The sequence below is a fragment of the Leptosomus discolor genome, unplaced genomic scaffold (assembly GCF_034619465.1).
Source record: "Leptosomus discolor isolate bLepDis1 unplaced genomic scaffold, bLepDis1.hap2 HAP2_SCAFFOLD_31, whole genome shotgun sequence".
Classification (NCBI taxonomy): domain Eukaryota; kingdom Metazoa; phylum Chordata; class Aves; order Leptosomiformes; family Leptosomidae; genus Leptosomus; species Leptosomus discolor.
The window spans coordinates 2,815,127-2,842,806 of NW_028237959.1; positions in this window are offsets into that span (position 1 = coordinate 2,815,127).

The following is a 27,680-nucleotide window of genomic DNA, read 5'->3' on the forward strand; positions in this document are numbered from 1 at the left end:
ACTCTAGGTTGTAAAAAAGAAATATAATGGTCATTAGAAAAATAAAAAAGAGAGAGAAAACAGCACCTGAAAAGCTGAAGGAGGAAATACAGCAGGTAAATGAGGAAATGGAAAAGCCTAGGAAGGACTGAAGCAGAACAAAGAACAAAGCACACTCGGGATAATGGTTTAATGTAGGGTGAAACCAATGCCCAAAATATGTGCAAAGTCACAGCAGTTTGGTTGTCAATTTTCCTATTCTCACACTACGCTCATGCAGTCTTCTGAGACAAATCCTCACCCCAAATGCACACAGCTGGTCCTCAGCAACACACAGCTCTGTCCACACTCCAGCACAGGTACCCTTAATACCATCCCCCTTCTCCCTCACACACCTCTCGCTGATGCTGCTCCCAAGGCCTAACTCTGGCTAATGGCCACTTCCTCCGTTCCCCTTCAGGGAGGGGCGTTGCTCCCAGCCGTGTCCCAGCTTCAATCTCCACAGCAGCAGCACATCATTTCTTTCTAAATGTGTGACGAAGTGTTCCGGAAGGGGCCCAGAACAGCGCGGAAGGCCAACAGACCGGCTGCCACGGGAATGCAGACCGGCTGCGGCGGGAAGGGCAGCGCCGCCTCCGGCAGCCTCCTGCCACAGCACCGGCGGCAGGCAGCACGCCCGCGCAGCCACGGCGCTTCCTTCCAGCCGTTCCCGGTTAAGATCTGCCTGGAAAGAAAAACGTATTCTTTGTACATTAATTGAGATAGTTCCCACAGCTTCGGGCAGTAATTTTTGATGGATTTATTGCAGAAATGCGTAAAGATAGCGAAAGCAAATGAAAGGTGTGTTAAGTACACCTAGCTATCCAAAATGTCAGCCATAAAATATCCTTGGCAGTATGCTCCACCTTTGTGGCAACTATAAGCTTTCCTGGGACAAAAGAGATTAGGAGCCAGGCAGAAGAAATGAGGGAGACAAAAAGAGTAGCACGCCAGATGGTACAGTTGTGCCCCCTCCTACCAGTTTAGATCAGAGCAGGGCTGCTCAGAGTTCCCAACAAGCTTCAAAGAGCTATCAACGTGATAAAGCAGCAAGTAGCATTGGTCAAAAGAACTTCAGCTGATCCAAGACAGAAAAGTGGGAAGCAACTGCAATTGCTGCAAATACAGCACGGTGAAAGCTAGAAAGCTGTTAATGATGATCTTTAATTTCAAACGGTACCTAAATTCTGACAGTGATCATTAAAACTGGTAACTACAGTGCCTGTCATGCCAGCTGCTGTGCAAAAAGAAATCTGCATGTACTCCAGAGGAGCAAAAAAGGGGTTGCAGATGAAGAAACACCGTCTTAAAGAAAAATGCAGCTATTTCAGAGTTAGACAAAGAAAAATACAAGCTTCAGAAAACAGGGTTGACATTACTGATGCCATTAGCCTCAGAGAAGGACCTAGAGACTCGAGAAGCAGCAAAGAATGGGGCGCAAGGCAAGCAAGGAAAGTGAATGATTCATGCTAACTGACGCAGGAGGATGGAAAGCTGTGATCACAGACACTCAGCATGCTCCCAATTCATGAGGCAAAGCAAAACTATGACTAGGCTGAACACTGATTAGTATCAATTACATAGACCACTACTGGGGCAGACCTGTAAATCCATTTATATGGTACTGCACACATGAAGTCTGCAACTATTTGTACAAGAGAGCAATGCCCCTGTGGGCTGGCCCTTGATTTCTACGTTCTGGCCCCCTTTGGACTAGATGTACTTTTTTTATTTTTCCCCTCTAATGAGTACTTTTTAACAGCTTCTTAACATAACATGCTAAAAAGAGCTAGTTGAAAGCAGTAATTTTTGTCATATGAACAGCTGGAGCAGGAACTGGAGCCATTTCCATAACAACTGAAAGTTTTCCAATGACTTAGGTAGATCTGAACTCAAAAACTAGTTTGAACTTTGTTTACTTTGACCAGTGCAAGTCACAGAATAAGTTATCAGGCTGCATATTAGTCATGTTCCACAACATTTTATTATCTGTACTCTCAGTAACATTCCAAGGCTTTTAGAAATCTGACCAAATTAAAGAGCGATGACAAAATGGTTTCTAATAAACTGAAATGCTGAGATAGCTGAATGGTGGTTGAGAACAATTAATGTGTTAGGTTTCTGAAAATGTGCTCAGTCACGTAATAAAGAGCATCTGCCATTCGTTTGTGGCCAGCCCAACCTTAATCCATGACACTTTGAAAGGTGAGGAATCCCTGAATGACGGTCCTCCAAGACATTGTTGTGAGACCCATGGGACTCCATGCAGTTTCATTCTGAAAACCCAGTATCTGGTGCTGTCCTGACCCAACTTGTGAGCAACACCATCCTAAAGTATTTAATTTGTAGTTACCCACCCTGAATCTGTGCCTCATGGTTAACTTACCATAAAAAGGTTATTTCCTTTTAATCTGTTAATACGAAACTTACAACTGATCCTTCAATATGAACTATATGACATAAGAAATTTTTATTTTTACCTTAGATGGTTTTCAGGGGTTAAATCATTGTAGACTTCCGAGGCTGACAACAGTGCGCTACTCTTCAAATAACACAGGTAAAACCAACTTAGCAGTGAGGACAGGTTGGAAAAGAATGAAAACAAATAGGTTTGTTAATTCCTGAGAACCTCTAGCGGTTTATAAGGGAGAAAACGACCCCGCGGCAGACGGGGCTCCGCCGCGCACCGCGCCGGCCCAGATCCCTCGCGGGCAGCACAACGCCTGCAACAGCCCGCCCAGCTCCCGCCCCCTGCCCCCTCAGCTCCCCCTCCCGCCCCTCCCCGCCCCTCACCTCCCCCTGCCCCCCCAGCTCCCTCCTCTGCCCCCGGCCCCACCTGCTTGCAGCCAACCGCTGTCCCCGCAGCCGCGCTTCCCGCCAATGGCCACAGGCCGGCGCGCGCGGCGGGGGCGGGCCCGCGGGCAGGGCCGAGCGCAGCGCTGGGAGATGCTTCGCACTGCGACCTGCGTGCGGGCAGCGGGCACAGGGGCGGGAAAGCGACCCCTCCTCGGCAGGAAGTGCTGGTGAGCGACCGCCGGCCTCGGCGCTGCCGAAATACGGCTAACCTCCCACAGCCTGTACTAGCGCTTTTACAAAGGATTTTTGCAAAGGAGCAGGTCTTCACCTTGGCAATTTGTGTCTGGATATAGAAACTGGGTTCGTTATTTATAAAGTGGCTCAAGTCTTCAGTGTGGAAAAATAGGTTTTCTGTGGACGAGTCTAAATAACCAGCATTCACGAGACTAGATCTAAATTAAATATGTTGCCGTGTTCCTTATTAGATGCCTTCAAAATAACACAGATAGTCTCCGTCTTCAGAGGATTAGACTGTCACCCAAACTGCTGTGGCAGCATCGAAGTGGGGAAAGTCTCTAGGCTGAGCTGATGCTGCAGCATCAACTGCTTGCTTTCAATGTTGCTGAAATTGCAAAGCAGGCTAACGTAAGAGGTCTGAATTCTGGTGTTCCACTAGTGCCCAGAATACTCCCCTCTGAGGACAGGCTGAGAGGGTTGGGGTTGTTCAGCCTGGAGAAGGCGCCGGGGTAGACCTTATAGCGGCCTCCCAGTGCTTAAAGGGGGCCTGCAGGAAAGGTGGGGAGGGACTCCTGATCGGGGAGGGTGGTGATAGGACAAGGGGTAAGGGTTGCAAACTGAAAGAGGGTAGGTTTAGACTAGATAGTGGGAAGAAAATTTAGGGTGAGGGTGGTGAGACACTGGCACAGGCTGCCCGGAGAGGTGGTTGATGCCCCAGTCCTGGGAACATTCAAGGCCAAGGCAGACAGGGCTCTGAGCAGCCTGATCCAGCTAAAGGTGTCCCTGCTCCTGGTGGGGGTTGTTGGGCTAGATGGTCTTTAAAGGTCCCTTCCAGCCCAAACTCTTCTGATTCTGCATTACTAACTCCACTGAGGCTTTATCTAGACATAGAGCTATTTTAGCATAACCAAAAGTGCCTTTTAGGCGCACCTTACCTAAAGCAATGCCAATTTTTGTTCTGGACACTTTAAAACTATCTCTGTAAGCCAGGCCAGGTTTAAGTTAGTGACACATGTTGAACCATGTAGGCTGATTTTATACCTAATGACGTGTATCCAAGAGTTTGCACTGGTTTGAGCATATGTTTAGATTAAACGCTTTATTGGAAATGTCACACAAAGGGAGAAGCGATGAAAGTCATCCACCCAATTACTGTACTTTCAAGGAGGAGGACTTCCCTGCTGTGGGAAGCTATATGCAAACATAATTTTAAAAACTAGGTGATGTCTCTGCTGAGATTATTTGGAAAATCTTGCACAGAACAAATTAACCTAGCCTTTACAAGTAGGATCAAGTTGCCAGTAAACCACCTTTGACAGTACTGAATTTTAGACACAGTGCAGAAACATTGGAAAAGCTGACAACAGTCCATCTGTGTAAAATACACACTATGGCAACTTAATATATTGTTCTCACTCATGCTAACACATTTTCTATCATATATACACAAACTCTGCTTTTTTTTTTAAATTAAAAATACTAAAAAAAACAGCAGGGGGCATAGATTACATACTTTAATTTAATCATACAATCTAATAGTCAAGGTTATTCATATTCTCTTAATGCACAAAGCTGTAGTTTTTTTTTTTTTTTCTAAAATTGTGTCATAGCACCATCTCCCTCATCTACTTACACGCAAACCACCAGAAGCTGAAATCAGCTTACAGTCTTCCATTCCCCTGCAACCAGTTTGCTGGCAAGTACCAGTTATCTTTACCTTCACCTCTCTGAAGGGGGAAGACTTTAGAAAACCTGTACAAATAGCTTCTGGGTAGCTGTGAAAACAAGCTAAATTAGAAAAGATGTAAACCCCCCTCTGGTGACTTGGCAGTAATCTTGCAGTCTACAACTTCTTTTACATAATTATTTGCTACTAGGCCTAAACTGGCCAAGCACTTACCTCTGTCTTTAGCACTCACATCACACAGGAATATCATCCATGACCTGGGACTGTGAAGGAATGTGAATATAAAGCCATATTGTCCCTCTTCTTGTAGTTAGGATGGAACTTCGCTCTGCTAGTCAATGAGAGGTATTCTGCTCTGAGAACGTAAATATGTGTATCATGTGTGCCAGTTGTGGACAGATTTCTCATCATGCTCACTCTAATCGCTTCTCCAAAACACAAGTACAGTGTGTTTATCCTTACAGAGCATTTGGTAGAGCAACAGGCACGCATTTACTACTCAGAATTATGGTCATTCAAGACAAAGTCAAAAACTGAATACAATGGCAGTCATATGACAAATACGAACAATCCACCCAACCTCTGTCCACTTGCATTAAAGCTGTGAGATTAGCAATATCAAGGATCCTGCTAGTTTGACCAAGTATCTTTTGGCTACTTATATTAAGATGTATATTTAAAAGTCTTTCAAACTGTTTCCATAGTGTCATAGCAACAGCCTAGCTACACTTCAAACAGAACTTCATGATCCAGACCTTCAGCAGTTAACTTATACTTCACCTTTGTACACTTTCGGTGTTCGTTCATTTGTTTTTCTGAGACTGCTAACAAAGTGGTTGCTTCATTCATGGTTTCTTAAGTAAACTTCACTAGAAAGGGTGGCTGAACTAAAATCCTATTCCAAATGCCACTGAACATCTATAGGTTTTAAAACTGAATTCAGAGCACACAGCATCACGACTAGAACAAAAATCTTCTAAGCAAAAGCTCTGGGTTCTTTTCACTGATTTTACTTTGTTATTTGTCACTTCACTCTAAGGAGAAGCAGTAAATCTGAAGAGCATTTGACATATTTTATTATAAATGGTCATGAATACAGAACCAAAGTAATCTTTATAAATAGCTACAAAAAGCACAAATGCAGGTTAAAAAACATTCTCTAGAGTGAGCAGAGGGCTTGGGGCTTTTTTTTTTTTTTTTTTTTACTTTCTATGAGCCTGTTCTTAGGAAAGAAATAATTTTAATAGGCTTTTTTTTTTTTCAAGTATGCTTTTTTAGTGGTTTTGTTTTTAACTTTCAATGTGAAAACAAAGCTCTGTTGATTTATCCAAGAGAAAACCAGAAAGGGTGACACATGACATTTTTGTCCAGTAAATCTGGAATAATCCCACTGTACTGTGGGTTTAATGCTAATTTAACTGAAAACAGAAGCTAGTCCAAAGCATTTCAAAACCCCATCTTCCATACTTTTTTTTAGCATATTGCCTGCCCACCTCAGTGTCAGCATGAGGACCCAGCAAATCATAAAGGCTTCATTCCTGTCCACACTGGAGAGTTGCTGTCACCCAGAGTCTGGATGAAAGCATGCTACAGTCTTGCTTCTATGCAACTGTTAAAACGATTTTGTACCTTGCTAGCTGCCCCCCTTTCCTGTAATCTTCAATCGTGCAAACACACAATGTCATACACAGAACAGCCCCACCTGTTGCTATCCTTTGTGATCAAGAAATTAATCCAGTACTGCCAGTAGAGGCTTTAGCAAGCCTCTAAGCAAATCACTTCAGATTTAATCATTACAGATGAACAATGTTATGTAACATGGTAGTTATCTGTCCCCCCAGTCTGCACATTAAGAGCCTGTGTTCTCTTTCTGCTTTAAAAGAACAGAACAATGCCTGTTTGAGGCATGTGTGTGTGTGCATATACGGTGGAGTGGGGTGCAGGGTTGGAGGAGAGGCAGTATTGCCCTAGTGGTTGAGTACTTCAGGTTATTATTTGTGAAATGGAAATTTCCTTGTTCATATGCCATTTCTTTTGTGCTATGTTCAATGGACAAGTGGAATTGAAGGTGTTACCTTCTGGAGTTTTACCTGCATTTTAAGAGGGAACACCTTCATAGCAGAGTTGCCTGTCACTGCATAAAACTGTGTCCCCAGCCTAACAGATATACAAGCAGCAAATTAGGTTCCTGGGATCTTTAAACACAGTAATATTAAAAGTCCAACCTACTACTAGCACCAAAATGACAGCGTTTACCTTTCCCTATGTTTTTGTCTTTTTTTCCAAACATATTTCTGTCTTACTGACATGCTGATGTGATCAACACTTTGGGCGCTGCTCAGCAACACTTCAGTCAGCCAGCCATGCAGTTGAATGTAAGCAAAGGGACAGTAAAAAGCAAGAAATAACACTGCGTTCCATTTGCAAAATGTCACTCTTCCCACTAGCACACTGTACTTGACCCTTCTGGCTGGAGAGGTGTCAATGATTTTATTCAAAGCGTCGCAGATGATTGTATAAAGACTGGACATAGGTGAAGACACACATGGGATCTGGCTTATGACCCATCACCATCATGTCATCCACTTCTATCAGACGATCGCAGTGACCCATTTTCCTGTAGCAATAATAAAACAGACACAGTGAATCAAGAGTTAAATCTAAGGCCTGTAACTACTTCCAAGACTCATTTGCCGCTCTGATCACGCTGAGCATCAGTGAGGCATTAGAGAAATCCTGAGGTTTAGCAGCAAGATTTCATTTCACAATGAAATGGTCAGGCTCAGGTTGGAGATTATTTTTGTGACCATGGAATATTCCTATTCTTTCCTCTCCTTCCTCTATACTGGGATCTGATCCAAAGCCCTGTAGGTCATTGGTTTTTTTTCATCTACTGACTCCTATTCACATCCCTGATATCTGTAGCATGTAGCCCAATCTCACATTCCCCTGTCCAAGTCTCAGTAAGCAAGGTCATGAGAGTTCGCAAATCACGAGTTTTTCTGGTTATTACACAGGAAGCTCCAAAAGAATGGCAAAACATGAGAAGAGATGATATGTGCCAATGAAGGCCCACATGGCTGTGGGCTGTTTCTTCTCCACCACTCCATATCTTCAAGGTGTGTGTGACTTGGACAACAGTCTCAGATGATCAGGTTGGAGAGCAGAAGCCTGACTGAGATCTGGCCCAACAGAAAGGAACAGATCTGCTGAGGCCCAAGATGAAAAATCACAAGAGCAGGAAGCAATTTGATCAGCAGAGCTCATACTGAGGTGAACAGCAATAACAGAGAAAAGCCTTTTCTGGCACTAGAAGAGAACAGTTAGTTTAAAGGCAATCACACCTATGAAGTAGTAATTTCTGTAGATACTCTTACCTAATGTTTCTTACTCTTGTGCGCATGCTGTCTTTTGTTCTCCCCTATACTTACTGAGATAGAAAAACACTGCAACTTTGCTTTGAGAGTTTGGATAGTTTTACTTTAGAGATCAACCACCTAAAAGTGTCATAGAATCTCTTTCAACTCACTGACAAGCAACAAAATTTTTTTATATATACATATAGATATGTGTGTATTAACACCTTGTAATTCCCAAATGAATTCCTTTGCTAGGGGCTGTAATAAGGAGAGCCAACATTATGCTAAGAATTTTCAAAGCTTTTCTTTGGAATGGCAAATGGCAAATCCAGTTCTGTAAGTTATTACTTAAAAAAAAGAAAAAAAACACTCTGAATGAACCCCAGAGCTTCAGTGTAGTGGTACCAATGTTTGAAGCTGTATGAGAAGCTGCAGGAAACTAGCCATGTATTCCCACATCCTGTTAGTATTTGGAAAGTGTACCAAACCCAGCTGCATACCACATGGAGTGTTTACTGTTACACAAGTCAAATAAAACAGTAAGTAAGAATCATGTTGATACTGGGTTCAGAAAGTTACGATTTCTAGCTGACAAGTTCACACTCATGATGAATTTAATAAACAAGTTACCATTTAATTGCCTGGTATACTGCATCAGAAAGGATCAGGTCAGTGTGACTGAGGGTATTAGCTCTGTTTTACAAAAATGCAGTTACCAGGTTGAGCAGCTCTCAGCCTTGATCTAACTCTACTTACACTGAATTCAACCTTTATTCTTGTTTAACCAAAGAAACGGAGAGAGAGATGTGAACCCTGTCACAAAACCCAATTCCGAAAGTTAATCTACTTGCTCCCTGCCGTTCAGGGCGTCACAGTTTTTCCAGAGAGACTGGATGGATATATTAACATGCCTCAAGTTGAAATTTGGTATCAAGCAGGTGGGATTGGCTAAGAAAATACCAGTTGTATATCCGGTTTCTATGGACTGTTGGTTAGTAAACATTGGATGCCTTGTGCTCTATGAACTCAAACGTCTTTTTTAACAATTAATATTGGCAAAATCATTAAGAATCATTCATTACTTGAATAAAATAATTAAAAAAACAAAACAAAACCCAGAAAGAAGTAGCATTTTTTCCTCTTCTGTCCAAGTATAACTCATGAGGCCGATTTCTCAAGTGTCAGTGCTAAGACTAGTGAGAATCACAGAGGTGAGAAAGCAGAATTCAAGTACTGCCTGAAGACGATGAATGACCTGAACCCAGGACTCCATGAACTATCCTGTGCCTCATAAAACCACCTCTGATTTTAGACTGCCAAGTCACCTGTTCTATGCCTTCTCTATGCAGAGCTTTATTATCTTTTTTTTGACATGACACGTGTAAGCTGGTGATACAGGATGTACAAGAAGAATGATTAAACTTTTTACTGCTGCCCAGCCACATTAGATTTGAACTGGAAGTACTTCACAGAGATCTAATGTGATACTCACTCAGCCATGGTGAGGGCCAGCTCAAAGTCCTGCTTGCGATTAGCTGGGTCAAGCTTATTATAATCAAAAGCTTCAGGAAAGAAAGAATGCACAAGAGCACAGAATGCCATCCCATCATTCCAGCTTGAGGAGAAGTTTTGGAGATCAATGTGCTGTCATGATGAAAAAAATATGCATGTTAATGCAGCATGGGGGAACAGGGAAGAGCTGGTTTTGCTCACTGCAGTTTTCTATCCTTCTATCCCACTAACCAAAGCAACAGAGCATAGGTTTTATGTTTCTCTTCCCCTCTTTGTAGATCCATTATATTATTTGTATTCTGAGAAAAAAAAAAACAAAACAGCACACTCAGCAATGAAAGCCTTTTTGCCTGAAATGACCAGATGCAAAGCAGACATACAGTCAAGGACCCTGATCCAAAGCCCAGGAAGAAAATACTGGGAAGAATCTTGTCGATGTCAGTGAGCTCTGGAGCAGGCCCAAAGCACCAGTATCTGCAGAAACCAAGGACACCGCTTATCCCTGTGAGGTATTTATAATGGAAGAATGGTTCATTTTGTGGCTGTGAATAACACTAGATAAGGACTACGTTTGCTTGCTTTGCTTTTCAGTAAGGCCCAATTCAATGCCTGTTTACACAGATCAGTAGAAATATAGGAAGAATTAACGCCTACTGCAAAATCAGATTCTTAGAACAAACGCTTATTGTTACTTTCTACCACCACATTCAAAAGAAACGTACTCGGGCTTTTGTCTCACACTGCTTTTCCGTCATATAAAATTCAAGCCCCAGCTTTTCTGGTAAGCAACTAACAGTAATTTTCACTAGTTCTGCTTGTGAATACTGTAATTTAGAGTTTAGCACTAATAATGCACATTTTAAAATAATGTTGTGAAACATATTACAGAAAAAAAGCCTGTACTATTTTCTTTCTCCTGGAAATTGCTTTGGCACCTGCAGTTTAAGGCCAGGTAAAATTACAAAAATCTCAACTGCTGAATTCTTTTAGCTACACTGATGTTACCTCATAGAAATTAGGTCATTAACACCATGGGATTCAACCTCAACCATTTACTACAAATTCGCTTGTCTAATACCAGTAGAGAGTATTTTGGTCTGCTGTGTAGAAAAAGGGCCGTAGTCTCCTTGTACTGGCAAAATGTTATTCAGATCTTGCCCTATATAATAAGAATGCAAAAATAATAGCCTGAAACTAAGAAAAAAAAATGTGAGCTTATACTGAAGTCTACATCCATAAGCACAAAAATGTAGGCTTTCAGACAAACACTAATGCATTGCTTTGACAGACATACAGAATCTCATTCATGCAATCACTGACTGTCTTGAAGTGCTGCCCATACAAACCATGATGTTTGTGTTACCCACACAGAACTTGATGATCTTGAGGAAGTTAGCTCATTGTCTAGCATGTTTTACATTCACTTTGAGTATATTTTTTTGGAAAATTCTCCCAAAAAAAGCACACTGAAAATGCTAACACGTCTTCACCTTGTATCCTATGGTTTTTGAGCGACACCAGTCTAACAGAATTTGTTTAATGCTGCTAGCGCTGGCAACCCCAAAACTCTGCGACCTCTTCAGCTTAGCTCTGGATTCTCCTTTTCCTCTGGAAAATTAACAGAGATGAGATTAAATTAAATTCTAGAAAAACTTAAACTTATTTGTCAGCAACATCTATGCAACCTTGCCCAAGTCAGCACCTGTCCAGGTGATCTTTGAGAAACACGTTGCTGAAACTTCAACTTGCTGGTCCTCCAAGAAAAACTCATTTTCATTTCACTAAAGCCAGTATTCCAAGCCCTCTTCTATTTAAATCATACCCCCATCGCTGTGCATAAGGAATAGTCCATGCTTTTGTTCCTTAATAAGTGGCAACAGAAAGTCGCTATATTCCCAGTCTTTTATAATAATGGAGAAGGCAGCTTTCACAGCACTCTTTCCTGATAAAACATACCTGCTTCTTCAGCTGAAGAACTCCAAAGCCAGAGGAATCTGCAGCTGTGAATTTCCAGGGCTCAGCCTGGGAAGTCAGTGAAGCTATCCACACATGACCACATATTGTCTCTTAGCTCAAAATCCTACACTGAGAGAGTCCTCCCACCCAGCTCTCCTCTGCTGGTAATAATTGACAAATTAGTTTCCCATTAGCCAACCCATTCTGGAGACAAGGTGTGTGACATACTTTCCACCATCCTGTTCAAATTTCTCAAAAAGCACTTTCCTGGCCTGTGTTCCTGTAGTCCGTGGGAGTGTCTGAGACCGCACCAGTTCTCTCCTCCTTTCAACTCGGCGATGTACAGTGGGAGGAGAGGAGCGAGAGCTGGGGGTCACATCACAGCAGCTGTCAGTGGCACTGGAGAAACAAAACATGAAAAGTATGTGGTTAAAGAAAAAAAATAACTCTCTGCAGTGCCAGGAATCAGCATGAAAGTCCAACTGTTGCCTACTCCAAACCTCCCACAACCTCAAGAGTACCTGAGTGAGTCAAAAGCAATTTAAGTAAAAGTCAGAGTTTTATTGACAAACAACAGCACTTAAGTATAGAAGAGTCTAAGGTACTTTTACAAATGAGACACAGCTGGCCAAGTCACAAATGCTTTGTGACAAAGCACTAAGTAGAACAACACTTAAACACTTTTAAGAAAAAAAGAAAAACAGAAAAGAAAAATAATAATAATTAAAAAAAAAAAAAAAAAGACATGGCCACACAGGAGCTCTGAATCCCTTTAATTTACAACTGTGGGGTTCCTGGAGGGTAAGTCACATTTTAAAAAATGTAACTTGAAGAGTAATTCAGGCAGTATTGCCCTCGTGAGACCCCACCTGGGATACTGCATCCAGCTCTGGAGCCCCCAACACAAAACAGATATGGAGCTGTTGGAGCGAGTCCAGAGGAGGACTACCGAGATGGTCAGAGGGTTGGAACACCTTTCCTATGAGGACAGGCTGAGACAGTTGGGCTTGTTCAGCCTGGAAAAGAGAAGGCTCTGGGAAGACCTCTTAGTGGCCTTCCAGTACCTGAAGGGGGCCTACAAGAAGGCCGAGGAGGGACTTTGTGCCAGGGCCTGCAGTGACGGGACGAGGGGTAATGGTTGAAAGCTGGGAGAAGGCAGGTTTAGACTATATACAAGGAAGAAGTTCTTCACCCTGAAGTGGTGAGACACTGCAACAGGTTGTCTAAAGAAGCTGTGGATGCTCCATCTCTGGAAGTGTTCAAGGCCAGGCTGGATGAAGCCTTGAGCAACCTGGTCTAGTGGGAGGTGTCCCTGCCATGGCAGGGGTGTTGAAACTAGATGATCTTTGAGGTCCCTTCCAACCCAAACCATTCAATGATTCGATGAAGTACCTTTGAAATTTTTACTTATAGTATGCATAATTTTGAGCTCATGTCAGTGTTGCTTCACTGACCGCAAACTGGTAATTTGATCCAGAAATATAGAATTATCTTCTAATTTGTGTTTATTTGAGCCATAAACCACTTAATCAGCATTAATGAAGTAAGGCACACATAGCATTTGGAAATGTTCCCCATGACAGAGCTGGGGAAACTGAGGCAAAGAGAAATGACACCACTGTCACACATTAATTTCTGGTACAGCTGGAGGTCAAATCTGACAGCAAGTTCTCTAAGGTGCTCAGTATATCATGACTCAAATATCAAAACGCTGATGTTGGAACTAAATCAGAAGAAACATAATGGCAAATTTGGGATAATTTTCAGGGCAGATGCAAGCCCAAGTTAAGAGATTTAAATTGGCTGCCCTCCTATTTTTCTTGATGGATATTTTGCATGCTGAGGATGCCTGGATATGCCAGTAATAATTGTGATACCATGTAATACTATACTAAGCAACTGCATCTTCGAGTTAATCAAGAATGCGTAACAGTCTTCTGTCCTCAGCAAGGCATTTATCTACAAACCAAACTCTAGGCTAGACAAACGAAGGATATTTGATGGCAGTCATACGTTGGGCCTACAAAAATAAGCCCAAACTACAAATTTCACACAGCTGAGTATTTTTACAAGTGTTTTCAAAGGGCCTGACAACTTGCTCCTCCTAACAAAAATCCACTGCTGGCACTGAGAGTTTTACTGACTAACACTGTAACCACGCTGAAATCCACAATTAGATCTGCTTTAAACTGCTCTACAAAAGATATTTATCCCTTCCCATCTCTGTTCCACTTAGCCCTGAGGAAAGCTCACAACCTTTAATGGGCTTAAACCACAGCATCTGGGACTCACCTGTTCTCCAAGCCATTAGAACACCTGTCCCTTGAGACCATACTGACCACAACAGCCTAACAACATGTCAAGAAAAAGTGTACCTTTCACCAGTTTTGGTTCCACTACTCATCCCATAGCTCACAGTTGAGACAGACTCAGTGACAGAAGTGGTGTTCTCTGTACAACAGCAGGAAAAACAAGATATATCAGGGCAGAAACTTCTTTTATCTCCTTTTCTCATACATTTTCAAACTATTTCCTGATAGCTACAACTGATTTTTACTCACCACAGTGAAAAGCTGCAGGTCTCTGTCTAATTTCCAGCATGAGCTAACAAGCTGGGCAGGGATTTTCTCCAGGGGTTCAATCCCTCTGCAAAATTGCTGCACTGCAGCGAGGATGGTGTAAACATACTAGAAAGGGCTTTGAGAGGATGCCTTTGATAAAACTGCATTGAGAAGGCTGGATCATTCCAGGCCCTTGTGCAGACCTCAGAGGAGGGCACGCTGTCATGGACATTTCAGTGAAAGGAAGAAGTGGTGATAGAGCTCAGCTTGCAACAATCATTCTGGCAGACATAAGGAGTCTGGGAAGTCTGCTATGACTGACAGCATAATTTAAATGACCCGATTTCCACCAGGAAACATTTTAGTTTGTAAAGTAGAACAGATTCCAAAGGTTGCAAAGGTAGCTTAAAACTAGCTTTGCATCTTCCTCCCCCTACCCCTGAGGTTCTACCTTTAGTACTTTGCCTTTTAAGAGCTGAGCTCTGGACTCCAGCTATACCCTCTAAACGCAACGGAGTGGCTTGCCCAGTTTTAACACACTAAAACCAAAACTTGTTGCAAAAGCCAGCAACTCATTTATTGAAGGCTTCTTCTATAAACAAAGAAGAAAGACTGGCATCTTGGAAACAATCCAACCTCATAACTGTCCTGAACTTATAGAAGGGATCCAGATCAACTAGACTTCTCACATAAAACACCCTGGTAAATGCCAGCATACGGATGTCACAAATTTGGGACCACAAACAACTGCCAATATATGTACAAATCTCAGTGGTTTTAAGCTGAGAAAGAGTGTGATCCCTACTCTGGATGAGCTACATCTTCACTAAACTGACACTTGAGACCACTGTGAAATACCAGTACACTGTATAGACAGTAACAGCTTGGTGACATCAATCAGAAGTACTTTTGCATAGAGCTCAACCCATCGATTTTGACTGAAATCAGAAGTCCTTAAGGCATTTAATCCTTTGACACATTCATATATGAAGGAGACTACTTACTGCTATTCTGCTCAAAGGAATTTGCTTCAACATCCATAGGGTGGGCGCACCACTTTCCAACTGCCATTACCTTGCATTCAGTCACAGTTTTCACTTGGTTAGCTGAAATACTCACTGCTCAAGCTGTCTGTTCTGCCACACTTTTCTGGCATCTATTGTTTCTACTGCAGAGATTGCCTAACAGTACACATGTACACCACTGTGCAGACAAGGATAACTACCCCTTGCTTTTTGAACTGATTGAGAATCTGATACAGCAGAACAAGTTTCTGTGATACCTGGGAAACTGAATCTGCATGCAGTCTTGTTAGCAATTTTAATATTACCATGTACCTACCAATTGGAACTACATGCTCAGATCTGAATCCCCCAGACATTGAGCATGGAATCCCTCCCAATTTATGTTGCATAAGGACATGCAGATAGGAACACTCACCTCCAGTGGCAGGTGAACCCACAGATGTTCTCACTGTACTTGAATTCCAGGTCTTCACTGAAAGAGCAGAAAAAAAGACAAAGGAAGGCTTTGCTACATTCTTAGCTTTAAGATGAAAGTTGAAAGAATAATCTGCAAATAATCTCTATCTCTTGCTGGCAATTGCATCTGGTCTCTCTCTAATTTCTGATCTCTGTATATAGTCTGATCTGTAAGCATCGCTATCACTAAATGTATATGAAATACAGCTCAAAGATGAATGACTTCAATAGGAATGAAATAAGGGGGTTTTTTAAACTCAATTTAGATATAAATAAGATTCTGCAATCATTCTGACTTGTGTATATGTGTCAGTCTGCTGTCAGTCAGTCCTCCCCCCAAATGACTGTTGAATCCGTTTGACAAATATCTGTCTAGCCTCTCAAGGGGCCTCAGGTCTCAAAGCACTAAAAACTCCTGTATATTTTATTAAAATAGCTGGACACATTGAAGAGATACAGTAACTGTGCTAGAAGTTGGGCTGCACTATGCACTCAACTATACTAGGAAGCAAAAATTCTCAGCAGATGTGACATCATAGCCTGAAGCTCCACCTAAGACCCAGAATATTCTAAATCAGTGTCCCACCATGGGATATGGAGCCGTAGAAGGGAGGTTTCATAATTACCACAGGACAAACCCTGTAGCACCAGTTTCTTGAAGTAAAGAAACGGGACACAGCTTCAGCAAACAAGTTACTTTTGTCTCTTTTACCTGACTGGTTGGAAGTTTTCACTGCCATTCCATTTTTGCTCTCGCTCTGTTCCAGCAGGCCAGCAGATGCATTAGTTGTTCCTGTTGAACTGATGGTCTCTCCTGAAAACTTCTCCAATATCCTGGTTACTGCAGTAACAGGAAGATGGGGCATCTGCAAGGTCACTGCAGGGGCATGGGCTTCAGGGGAAGAGTCTGACATCTGAAAAGAGGTCAGTTCACGGGAGACTTTTGCCTGACCTAGCGAATAAAAAGAAAAAGGAGAGAGGAAGTAAATTTATTTGCAGATTTGTAACAAAGTTACTAACAAACCAATTTCCATGCAACAACTTTATTTTTCAATATTCTATTTTGTTCGGATTATTCCACCTAGTTCTCCCTGTGGGGCATTATACCATTTACAGCATGCGGCAGAAACAACTCTAGTGTAAGTGATCCTTGCAGCGATCATACCCGTCCTACACGAATCTCAGCAAGAACAACTTCTTCAGATCATTAATCCGCTACCATCTGCATTCGGTAAGCTACGCCTCTTCCTCTGTGCAGCCCCCGCCCCCAATCTCCTGCCATGGGTTAGAAGCCAGCATTCTTGCTCTTTTCATGGTTTTATGAAACGCTTCCTCAGTTTTCTCTAAAATGGAGAGAGTAAGTCCTTCCTCCACTGAAGGATGATGGAAGCACACAGGTAATCTGCAAAATGTTTTGGGATGCAGGGCTACAATGGCATCCAGAATAGCAGGCCTTATTATCACTAGTGCTCCAAGATAATGTGACAGTAATAGTTTCTAATTTATGAAACACTATAGTGCAAGCTTAACAATAAACGTAAAATTTAGAAGTTAAACTCCTAATTAGGAAATGAACTTAAATGGCATTAGTGCCACAGCACAATATCCATGCTGAAACCATAGCAGATTCCAATGCTTCCAACACGTGAGAGCTGCTCTGTGAATGCCAGGATCAGGTATTTTACAAGGAGTGCTACGTCATTTCATGCTCTGTTCCTACCTGATGAAGACTGACGCCCATTTTCAATGATTGAAGAACTAAAAACTCTTCTAAACTCAGGTTTGTGGTGGTCCTCCAGGTCTACACTCTGTCAGAACAGACAATAGACACAACAGCTAAATTTTAAACAGCAGCAAAATTTAGAAGACTATCGAGAAACACCTGCCAAGAACAGGTCTTCCTTGTGTTAGTGACCACAACACAAGGAGGGAACAGTTATCTAACCCCAAGAGCCAAAACTGCAAACCGAGCACTGGCAACGCAGGACTTGCATCAATATTTACATACTTGTCCTCACAGACCCCATGCACCTAGGGAGGGTCTTCCACTTCTGTTAGATAAAGGTATCACCATCCACTGTGAAGGTGATAATCAGGAGACTCCACGGAATAGTGGAGAGATTGATTGAGATTGCATAAACCCTTAATGCTCTGCAGGTTTTTTTTCCTGTTTGCTACAGAAAAACAAAACCAAAAACATTCTGATAACATATTGTAACAGCATTACACAAAGCAAGAATGACCCTAGAACTTTACTGCTACATTATAATCTGCAACTTCTGTAAGGGTAGTTTTTTCCTGGGAAAAGCACCAATTTTCCCCATAATGTTTGCCAACATAATTCCAGAAAAATCAGCCAAGAATTCTTTTTGGCTTTTTTTTTTTTTTTTTTTTTTTTGGGTGTGTGTGCACACATGCAAAAAAATCACAAGGACTCTGCGATTTAGCAGGAACTAAAGAAAGCAGAAACTGCTTCACAGACACACAATTACATCAATTAAAAAAGTGTAGCTTCCAAGAAGCAGCATATAGAAGCAGTAGAGTGAAATTCCTCAACACAAAGTTCAAGAAAAAGTTTTAATTGATTCCAGACAAGTATCTAACTACTAGATTGGCCAAAAAAATGATGAATAAAAAAAAAAATCTACCGTGCCATTATAAACGTAATTCAAAATTCTTATAAACTCAATCGAAACAAGTTCTGGGTTGTTTTGTTTTTAAAGACAGACAGAAAGACTGAAGATAGATACTGAAGAAGATTTTTACACTGCAGGTAAGTACAGAAACAACAGAACAGAACAGGAAAGGAAAGAGGCAGAGCGTATGCATGTAATAACTTAATTTGTCTCTGCTTTTCCATACACAGGAAATATGAGGCAAACCAATGGTTTGATTTTACTTATTTATTCCACAGCTTCGTCACAAATTATTAGAATAATTTATTTATAGGGTGTAAAACTACATCTCATGTAAGACACAGAAAACCTATGATCAATTCAAGATAAATCAACAGGAAGAGTTTCTTGGAACTTGTCTGCTGTTTACCATGCATCTGTTTACACTCATCCAAACTTAATTAAGAACACCAGATAACAACATTAACCACCTTTGAGATTTTTTAAAAGCATTCAATCTTGTCAGATGCTGCAGAGTTCACAGACTGTTTTAAATCTGTTACTTGAGATACTAGAACTTTTACTACCTCAAGTAGTCCAATCCCAGTCAACTCCTGGTAACTACAGTCTGAGATCTTGCTAAGAATTTGTTAACTAGTATTAGATTACAGTAAGGTAGCCTAAACACAATTTTGTCATAGACTATTCAGTTGTGGGCTTAGATTCTGATCCTCCTAGGTATTTAAGTGTCAACTTTCAACTGATTCCAACAGAACACAGGTGTACATAGCAGAATTTGAGGTAAATGCCTACACTACTAAAGTTGAGAAATATCTCCCTCCTTAAGGTTGGGCCCTACATTCTCAGATCACAACAGGTATCCAGGCTTTTCAAGACTACAGCATAATTTGGAGAAACCATTAAAGTGTGGTAAAACTCCATTAATCTGACTTCAAGATGAGGACCTACTACCTTGTAAGGAAGCATCTTACAAAGATGAATTACAATAAAACACAGAAAGGAATGGCAGGAAGACATTGAGATACCATGAACTGTCTTTAAGGCTCAGCTTGGATGGTGTATTTTATTATATTGGGGTTTACACTATTTTTTTAACCAAAAAAATTCAGATTCTCAGGTCAATTTTTTTCATGCTAGGTGACGAAAAGAGATAGGATCACCTGAATATGATTTTCAAACCAAACAATACAAAGTTCAGAAAAGGACTGGAGACTTTCCAAAAATGTGGAAGATGTACTCTCAGAAAAGACGACCTTTAAAGGTTTCTCAGCCAGGAGCTTTCATTGAATTCTCTTGCCCAGTTTTCAATGATCTTCCTGGGGTTATATAGGCACTTATGTGCTCTGCTAGATAAGAGTGCAGATGTTATACGATGAGCCAAGACATTCCTTAGTCTGTTTACCATGAAAATGCACAAGAGGCTGCTTTTTTTTTTTTTTAAATTTATTATTTTTTAAAAGCAACCACCATTCAAACAAGCAAAGACGCACAACACCATGTTCAAGCACAATGTTGGTTAATAAGACTGACAAATTTCCACCGGTGCCTAACGAAGGCTGCAGGTGCACCTAAGATAGCTGGGAGTTAGAATGTCCATTCCACAACTAGGTTAGCCCGCCTTAAGACACACTGCAAGTGCTACAAATCAAACCCGTAATGAAGTTTAGTGTATCAATCTGAACAAGGAGAACTTTTCCTTCATTTTCACCTTCCTCTATCTTTCTTATTTAAAAAGAAAGGAACATAAACTAGATTGGGGAATTTGGAACTCTCATAATTCTCACTCTTTCCCAATATCTAAAACTTTCTTACAAGCGAAAGCATTACAATTCAGGTATCTAGGCTCCACTGATTTTTGTGGGACCTCTTGCATTTGGCGGCCTCATTACAGACAGGTTATCAGAAGAAGTCACATCCAACAAAGCCACACTCTTTAGATAGTTACTCAGCTTAGGCCCAAAAGGAGTGACAAGTTCTTTTGCAAAGCTAGTCTCCAAACTTCTTTCACAACAGATCACCAGAAGAACAGCTTCTTTAAAATAACATTTGTCTCTCCAATAATCAAAAATATTTTTCATTTTTATACCATCTGCTACCCCACAAAGGATGCTTCCATTCCACACAGTCTGACTTACTGCTGCTAAACTGGATTTGTGTCCTTATATGCAGATCTTTTAATTTGAGCTAATAAAATTATTTTAAAACTTTTATACTTGTCAAGAAGGAGGCACTATGCACTAATAAATTCAGTTATGACTAGCTGCCAGGATTAACCTAAGAAAAGCACACAAAATATTAATTATACAAACCATGCAGAATCAGGGGTTCAGAATTTTTAATGCTGTATTTAATGGAATTGAGATCCCAGTCAACAATTATTGTCCATATCTAGAACTGAAATGTAAAGCACAGCTAATGCAGCTCCCTAGAACGTACCTGTGGTATATAGAATTGTTTATCCATTCATGTCAGCCATTATGACCTGAATATGTCAAATGCTGGTATAGACTATAAACACGAACCTACTTTATAAGCTTTGGGGGTGAGCAAAACAGTCAAATGAGGTGGTCATTCCAAAGATCATGTAGCATCCTACACACTGAACTGGTTTCTTAATGCAGTAACAGGTGCCGCATCAATTTATTTTATGCAAACCTGATTACGTTTTGGCTAACAATGCTCAGAAAGAAACTTGATTCCACGCTCGAGGACAGGGAAGCCCCATGTGCTGATGAAACACTGGGAGGATCTGTGATCAGATTCTACCGTGCATTTAGTGGTGTCAGGCTAAAGTACTTCAAAATCCACTTTGTTTGGAGAGGGCAGCATTCAGACAAGTGTGTAACACTACTTCCTCCGTCAATGCTGGCTACACAGATTGTAAACATCGGGGGACACAGATACCTATATCCGTGCTTAATAATGAGAAGCACCCATTTGTACAACTCAGGTTACAACAACATGATGAGGAACTGGTTAAAGAAAAGAAAGTTAACGCTAATGTTTTGCATGTCTTACTCAGGCTTACTCTTAGAACTAATCTCTCAGTAGCTCAGAAGTCTCCATGTCATGTAGGGTGATAATACTTTCCATAGTCACAGGGCTGCCAGAATTCCTCCTTCACTGCAAAGATGTTGGACCTCGGGGATCCACAACCGGAAGCTGCTATCAAACTGGCAAATATCATAACCCAGTAATGAAAATCACACACATTCAGAAAAGAGTAAGCACCAGATCATGAGATCAGAAAGAAAAACAATTTTTATTTCCTCTCTGAGACTCTGAAGTGCACATGTGTTATCTCGTCAAGCTTTTGCCTGCAACAAGGTCAAATTGTGGAAGAATGACAGAAAAATGAGATTACTCTCTCTCAAATGAGAGGCATCAGTCATCCAAAGCCTTTCATAAAAGCACCAATTATCAAAAGGGTTACAATAAAAATAATTGGATCTAGAAATGCTGTTTATCTGTGAGAAGTACCTCCCTCTCTTGTTACATACTGGATGAAACTGATGCTTCACTTCGGTGAACAGCAAAAGCACCACTGACTTCTGCAAGGCAAGATTTGACGCTGTTCCTTTCATAGAAAGAGATCACTGATGCATCAGAAATGGGGAATGATGAAATGTCTGAGGAAATGCAAACAAGGCTCCTAGACACCAGCAAGAACTGCACCACACTTACCCCTTAATTCTTCTATTGGAAAGCCATTGCCCCTCAGATAACACCAGAATTCTCTATCTGTAACTGACCCTGCAGCTTGAAGAAAAAGCCTTGAACACCACGAGCCTATTAGGAAAGCTTTTGCAGATGAAGTAATCACTGAAAAACAACAGTAGAAGCAGTTTTCACAGAACCTTTTTTGAAGCAACACTGGATAAAAGTGGACAGCAGGGAACAATTCTACCTCGGCAGTTTCAGCAGGTGCCCACAGCTACGTCACACTGAATTAAAACAAAACAAACCACACAACAAAAAATAATCCAGATAAGTATCAAGGCAAGCTTGGAATGAATGCCACCCTTCCAAAAGGACACTTGCAGGAAGTGCAAGAGAACAGTAAGAAGGAAATGGAACTAACAGATTTCCTTTATCATAGGAAGTTGAAGAGTCGAGATGGTTTAGAATCATAGTATACAACGCCAGGTGATTGCTGGAACAGTTAATCTCCCTGCCTGTATACCCTAGGTCATTATGTCTCATGCAGTTACTCCAAGGCTGACTGTTGGGTGCCATCAGGTCACCACAGAGAGATACCAACGAGTAATATTTGTTTAGATCTTCCCATGTGGTCATAACCTACTACTCATCTCTCTGCTGTCCTGACCACTGCGGGCAGGTTCTCTGCAGCAGTCTGTCCAGCAGACTGTCCACATCGTACAGAAACTCTTCTGACAGCATAAAAATAGAACGCCTTTACGGTATTTTTAGTCTTTCCTGTTTGCTCAACCACAAACACCACGGAAAGATCGTAAGTGATAAAGCTCCTGACAAAATGCAAGATCTGACCAACAAAAAAGGTCAAAATCTTCCTTTCTAATAATCACAGGCAGGTAGGAGAGAGACCTCAGTGACTGCAAAGGATGACAAACAGCAACAAACTGCTCAGTGAGGGATAAATCCTCAGTAGTGCAGCTATGGCTCCAGGATCCTACTTTAAAGTTAATTCTTTGAACACCCTATTTTCCACCTTTGCAGAAGCAGCTGTCAGATTCTGGCTTGGTTAGAGCGCCAAATTAAAGTTCGGTATCAAAATATCAGAAAGGTTCACCTCCAAATCACAGTGGCTAATAGCCATTTAAAATTACATCTAAATCAGCACTTAAACTGTGGTATACCAGATTCAAGGACAGCATAGCAGACTGACTGAAGATTAGAATTAAAAGCTTTGTGTCCTTACTTCTGAGCTATGTTTGGAACTCCCTGGCTTTACTTTTTTCAATCAAATTACCTTGAAAAATAATCTAGCAATATTAGAAAATAATGGTTCAAACACTGAAGATGCTCAGACTCTCCAGTATCCAATCTGCAAGACAGTCTTAACTCTTACCCCAAGTATTTTGCTAGAAAAGTTGAAAGCAACAGAACCCAGCGTTTTGTTGGGGTAAACACTGCATTGACCACACAGTAAAAAAAGAACTCAACCAATAAATCTTTTTAAGAGCAAAATAGCATATCTTGATTCGCTACTATTTCCAGGTCAGTATTATTGGTTCCTCATATCTCATACTTATAGAAGTATTTACTAAGGCTAGTAAGTGTCACTAATTTTATCACAGGTACTCGTTTATCTGAAAACATACACATACGGTACCCTGTTTCAAGTGCTTTGGTCACATAACCAGAAATCACAAGCAACTGAGGGAACACTTTCTTCATTATAGAGAATCTGGGTGACTAGACCAAGGCTTGCTCTTTAGCCATTTGAGCACAGCCACCTCAGAGCCTTACCCACAAAATCATGTTTTCACTGCATGTATTTGGTGTGTGTAGATCTAGCTGCGTCTCCCGTAGTTCTCAGTACTGAAATTCCTTCTCGGTCAGCTATGCTAACTTGGGAAGTTGTGCAACTGTCCAGGGAAAATGGTTGCAAGGGCACTGAAGAACTACCATTACTCAAATGATCTTCCCTGAACCCTTAAAGCAAAGCGGGAAGGCTCCAATTCAAACAAAAGCACACTCTGTGCTTTAGCACAGACCAATACCTAAAGCTAGATATTGCCATAACCTCAATGCAAGACTTTTCACAGAACGTGAAGTACACACTACAATGTAGGCAGTGGTGATGGAACAGGTGAGATGGTGTGAGGGACCACACCCCCTTGTCCCTTCCATGTCACTTGGCTCACTTCTGCTCCTTGCAATACAAACAAGCGTGGATGGCTCCATGAAACAAAAAGCAACGGATCTGAAAGCTGCATGTGTACTGAACACCTTTGTCACATGCGGGAAAAGGCAGCAGTTGCCACCACTATGTTGGAAGAATGCATCAAGCAGCAGCTTTACCTTTTCACTCGCCCAGCTGTAGGAAGCCCTATGCCCCCATTCTTGAATCAGCAGGAATGAAAAGGGTTGGAATACAATACAGACTCTGTTCGCTCCCACCAATTTAAGTGACTGAATTTCATTTTCAAGCTTTTCTTTTCCATCTCCAAAGCCTGGTGTCCTGGGTTACAGTGTAAAATGTGCCAAAAGAAAAAAAATATATTCTATTACCATCTTCAGGAGCTGTTGAGACCAGGTGGGGCGGTGCTCCCTGCCTCCCCCCTCTGGACTATCTCCTGTCAATGGGCACAACAATGCCTTATCGCCTGACCCATCGGTAACTCGCTCCTGGGCTATCTCCTGTTAATGGCCCATCAAGGAACTGCCTCACGACTCCCCATCCCACTGTGAGATGCTCCGCCCGGGGAGGGGGGGGGGGGGAAGGAGCCAAGCAGTCCATGCCAAATAAAAACGGAGATTTTGAACACCCTAGCAGCCTTTCTTCCACTGGATTCCCAGAGGAGCTTTTCCCCCCACTGGAGTTCCAGAGGACGAGAGCTACCTGCCGACCACTGGACCTTCGGAGGAAGACCAGACTCTTTTACCTGATTGCTGCTTCCACAGAACTACACCCATCACTTCAGGAGGACTGCAGCCAGCATCTTATCGGACTGCTACTGCCACCCTAACAGGGTGTCAGGTTGTATTCCTGACTCTGTCAGTGTAAACCAGTGGGTTGTTTGTTTTTCCCTGCCTTGTGTTATATATATATATATATATTAGTAAAGAACTGTTATTCCTATTCCCCATATCTTTGCCTGAAGGCCCGTTAATTTCAAAATTATAATAGTTTGGAGGGAAGGGGGTTGCACTCTCCATTTCAAGGGAGGCTCCTGCCTTCCTCCACAGACACCTGTCTTTTCAAACCAAGACACCTGGACAGACTACAGACCAGCTTTTCACGCTCCAACAGTCTTAAAGACACCCTAACACATGGCTTACTGAAGATTACATGAAATAGGCCATCATCTGTGAAAAGCAAGTCTCCAGTACTGCAGTTTTATGTGACTAAATCATGTGTACTGCCTGGCTGCCACCTCCTGGTGTCAAGGATTGTACAGGAGCTCTCAATTCTTTCCATAGAGCTGGACACATAGAAAAAGTATTACACAAAACATCTCGGTTCCAGATGAGCTTTCCACTAACTAGGGTTTCCATACACTGAGTAACAAGGCTGGGGGGAACGTGTGTGTTTGTGGTAGTTTAGGTCATGGAAACCATGACAGCTTGCATGAGGCCCACCTCTTGGGGATGAGCTGCAGCAGTGCAGGTCAGTGGTTGTGCAACAAAACAGTCTCACTGCAGGATACTAAATCACTGTCTTAGGAAAACATGTTACTCCCTGCTATATGCTGAGCTGTTCTCCTTTGTGAGCTTGCCAGCTGCCAAACAGCATTGCTGGCACACAGATCCCCCTGAATCCAGTCCAGAAAGGATACACAGATATTCGCATACATATGTATGTTGATAGCTGAGACGGCCGCCGCTTCTCTTCTTACTTCTAACCACACTGAACTGATAGGTTGCTACCACTCTAACCAAGATCCCGGTTTGACCAAGCAGTGCTACAATCAGGAACACCTCCAGGCGGTATCAGGGCCAAGACCATTTATCACAGCACCTCCCAAAAGCCCGTTGACCCTGCACTGCAAAAAACGAGCCCCGTGTCCCTAAACGCTCCCCCATGCCAGCGCAGCGCCTGGCAACACCCGCGAAACACCCGCTCACGCTCCCTCTCGGCCCTCCCTCCCGCCGCCTCCCTGGCCGCGGCCAGCACTTACGTGGCTCCGGCCAGTGACCGTTAGCTTGGCATGGCTGGAGAACCCGCCGCCGGCCGAACTCTGCGCCGAAGAGCTCCCCGCCGCCTCATCCGCCCACTCTTGCGGCAGCCCCGCCGACCAGCCGAGGGCCTCCACCTGCTGGGACAGGCGCTCCAGCTGCGCCCGCAGGCGCCAGTTCTCCTGCTGCAGCTCGGAGACGGAGCGCGCCAGGGGGCTGGCGAGGCGCAGCACCTCCTCTACCTGCCGGCCCACCCCTTGCTTGAACACCTGGATGTCGCCGTGGATCTCCCAGACTGTGCCCCGCAGCGTGTCCTCGTAGCGGCCCAGGGCCTTGCAGACAGTCTGCGCCTCCCGGCCGTGCGCATCCTCTATCTCGCCGGCCGCGGCCTCCGCGGGCCGCAGGCTGCGCGGCGCGGCCCGTCCGGCGGCTCAGGAGCCGCTAGCGGCGGACGCCCGGCCGCCTCCCCTCCTGCCGCCGTCTCTCCCCCTCGCGGCGGGCGCCCTCTGCCACCCGGCGGCTCTAAGCCCGGCCCCCGCGCTGGCCGGCCCCCATCGCCGGCGGACCACGGCCCGCGCTCTCGGTGCGAAGGGGGGGGGGGGGCCACAGACGGCACACGCGCAAGAGCGGAGCGCCTGTGCTCCTTCTGCAGAGGAGGTGTAATTTCAGGAGGCAACGGCGTAAGAGGGCAGGAGTAGGGGCGGTGGCACGGGCTTGCTCACAGCTGCCCGGGGCTGAGAGGGCCGGGCACGGTGGGCTGCGGGCGGGGCCGCGGGAGGGGGACGGCCTGAAGCGGCTTGCCGCACCGGTGCGGGGAAGGGAGAGGAAGGAGTCGGAGATGGGTGTCGGGGAGGAACGGGAAAGAGAGAGTGAGGAGAGGAGGGGTGAGTGTTTGCTGTTTCTAGGGTTGCTTACGTGACGATGCCAAAGCAAGCACAGCTTATCTTTTCCGGGGGGAGCGCTGAGGCAAAGGGAGAGGAGAGTGATTCTGGCAGAATGGAGACAGAAATGCACACGCATGCACCTTTAGACATGCAAGTTGAAGGCTGACGTGTCCCTTCACGCATACAAACTTGGACCCACACCCACCATGCTCACCCATATGCTGAAGAGTTTCCCCCTGTGGGCTGCAATTTGATGGGCATTAATACTAAGCTGCCAAAGCACTCAGCAGATCCAGTGTGTGTGCATAGAGGATGAGATACACATTTCTGTCAAATTAGCCAGAGTCACAATGGTTTATTCTTTATCGCCTAGTGCAGTGCCAGGCAGTACCTCGTGCATAAAGCCTCATAGGAAATCTGGAATATATTTTAAGCAAATTTACACCATCAGTTAGTCTATGTGTGTTCAGCACTTTACGTTCAGCGCTTTTTGGTACCATACAGGATTTACCATGTTACAGAATCATTGCCTCTTTCTGTCAGGAACACTGCATTCACAGGCAAAACTCATTGACTTACACACATGTTTACAAGCATGCCTAGACTCCTGGATGTTTGCCAGAACACTACAGAGATAAACCCTGCAGGTCTGTGTCAGAACCCTCCAGCAGTGAAGCAGGACAAAGATGCACACTGTCATTTAAAGCTTTTTGCATTTGATAATTTTTG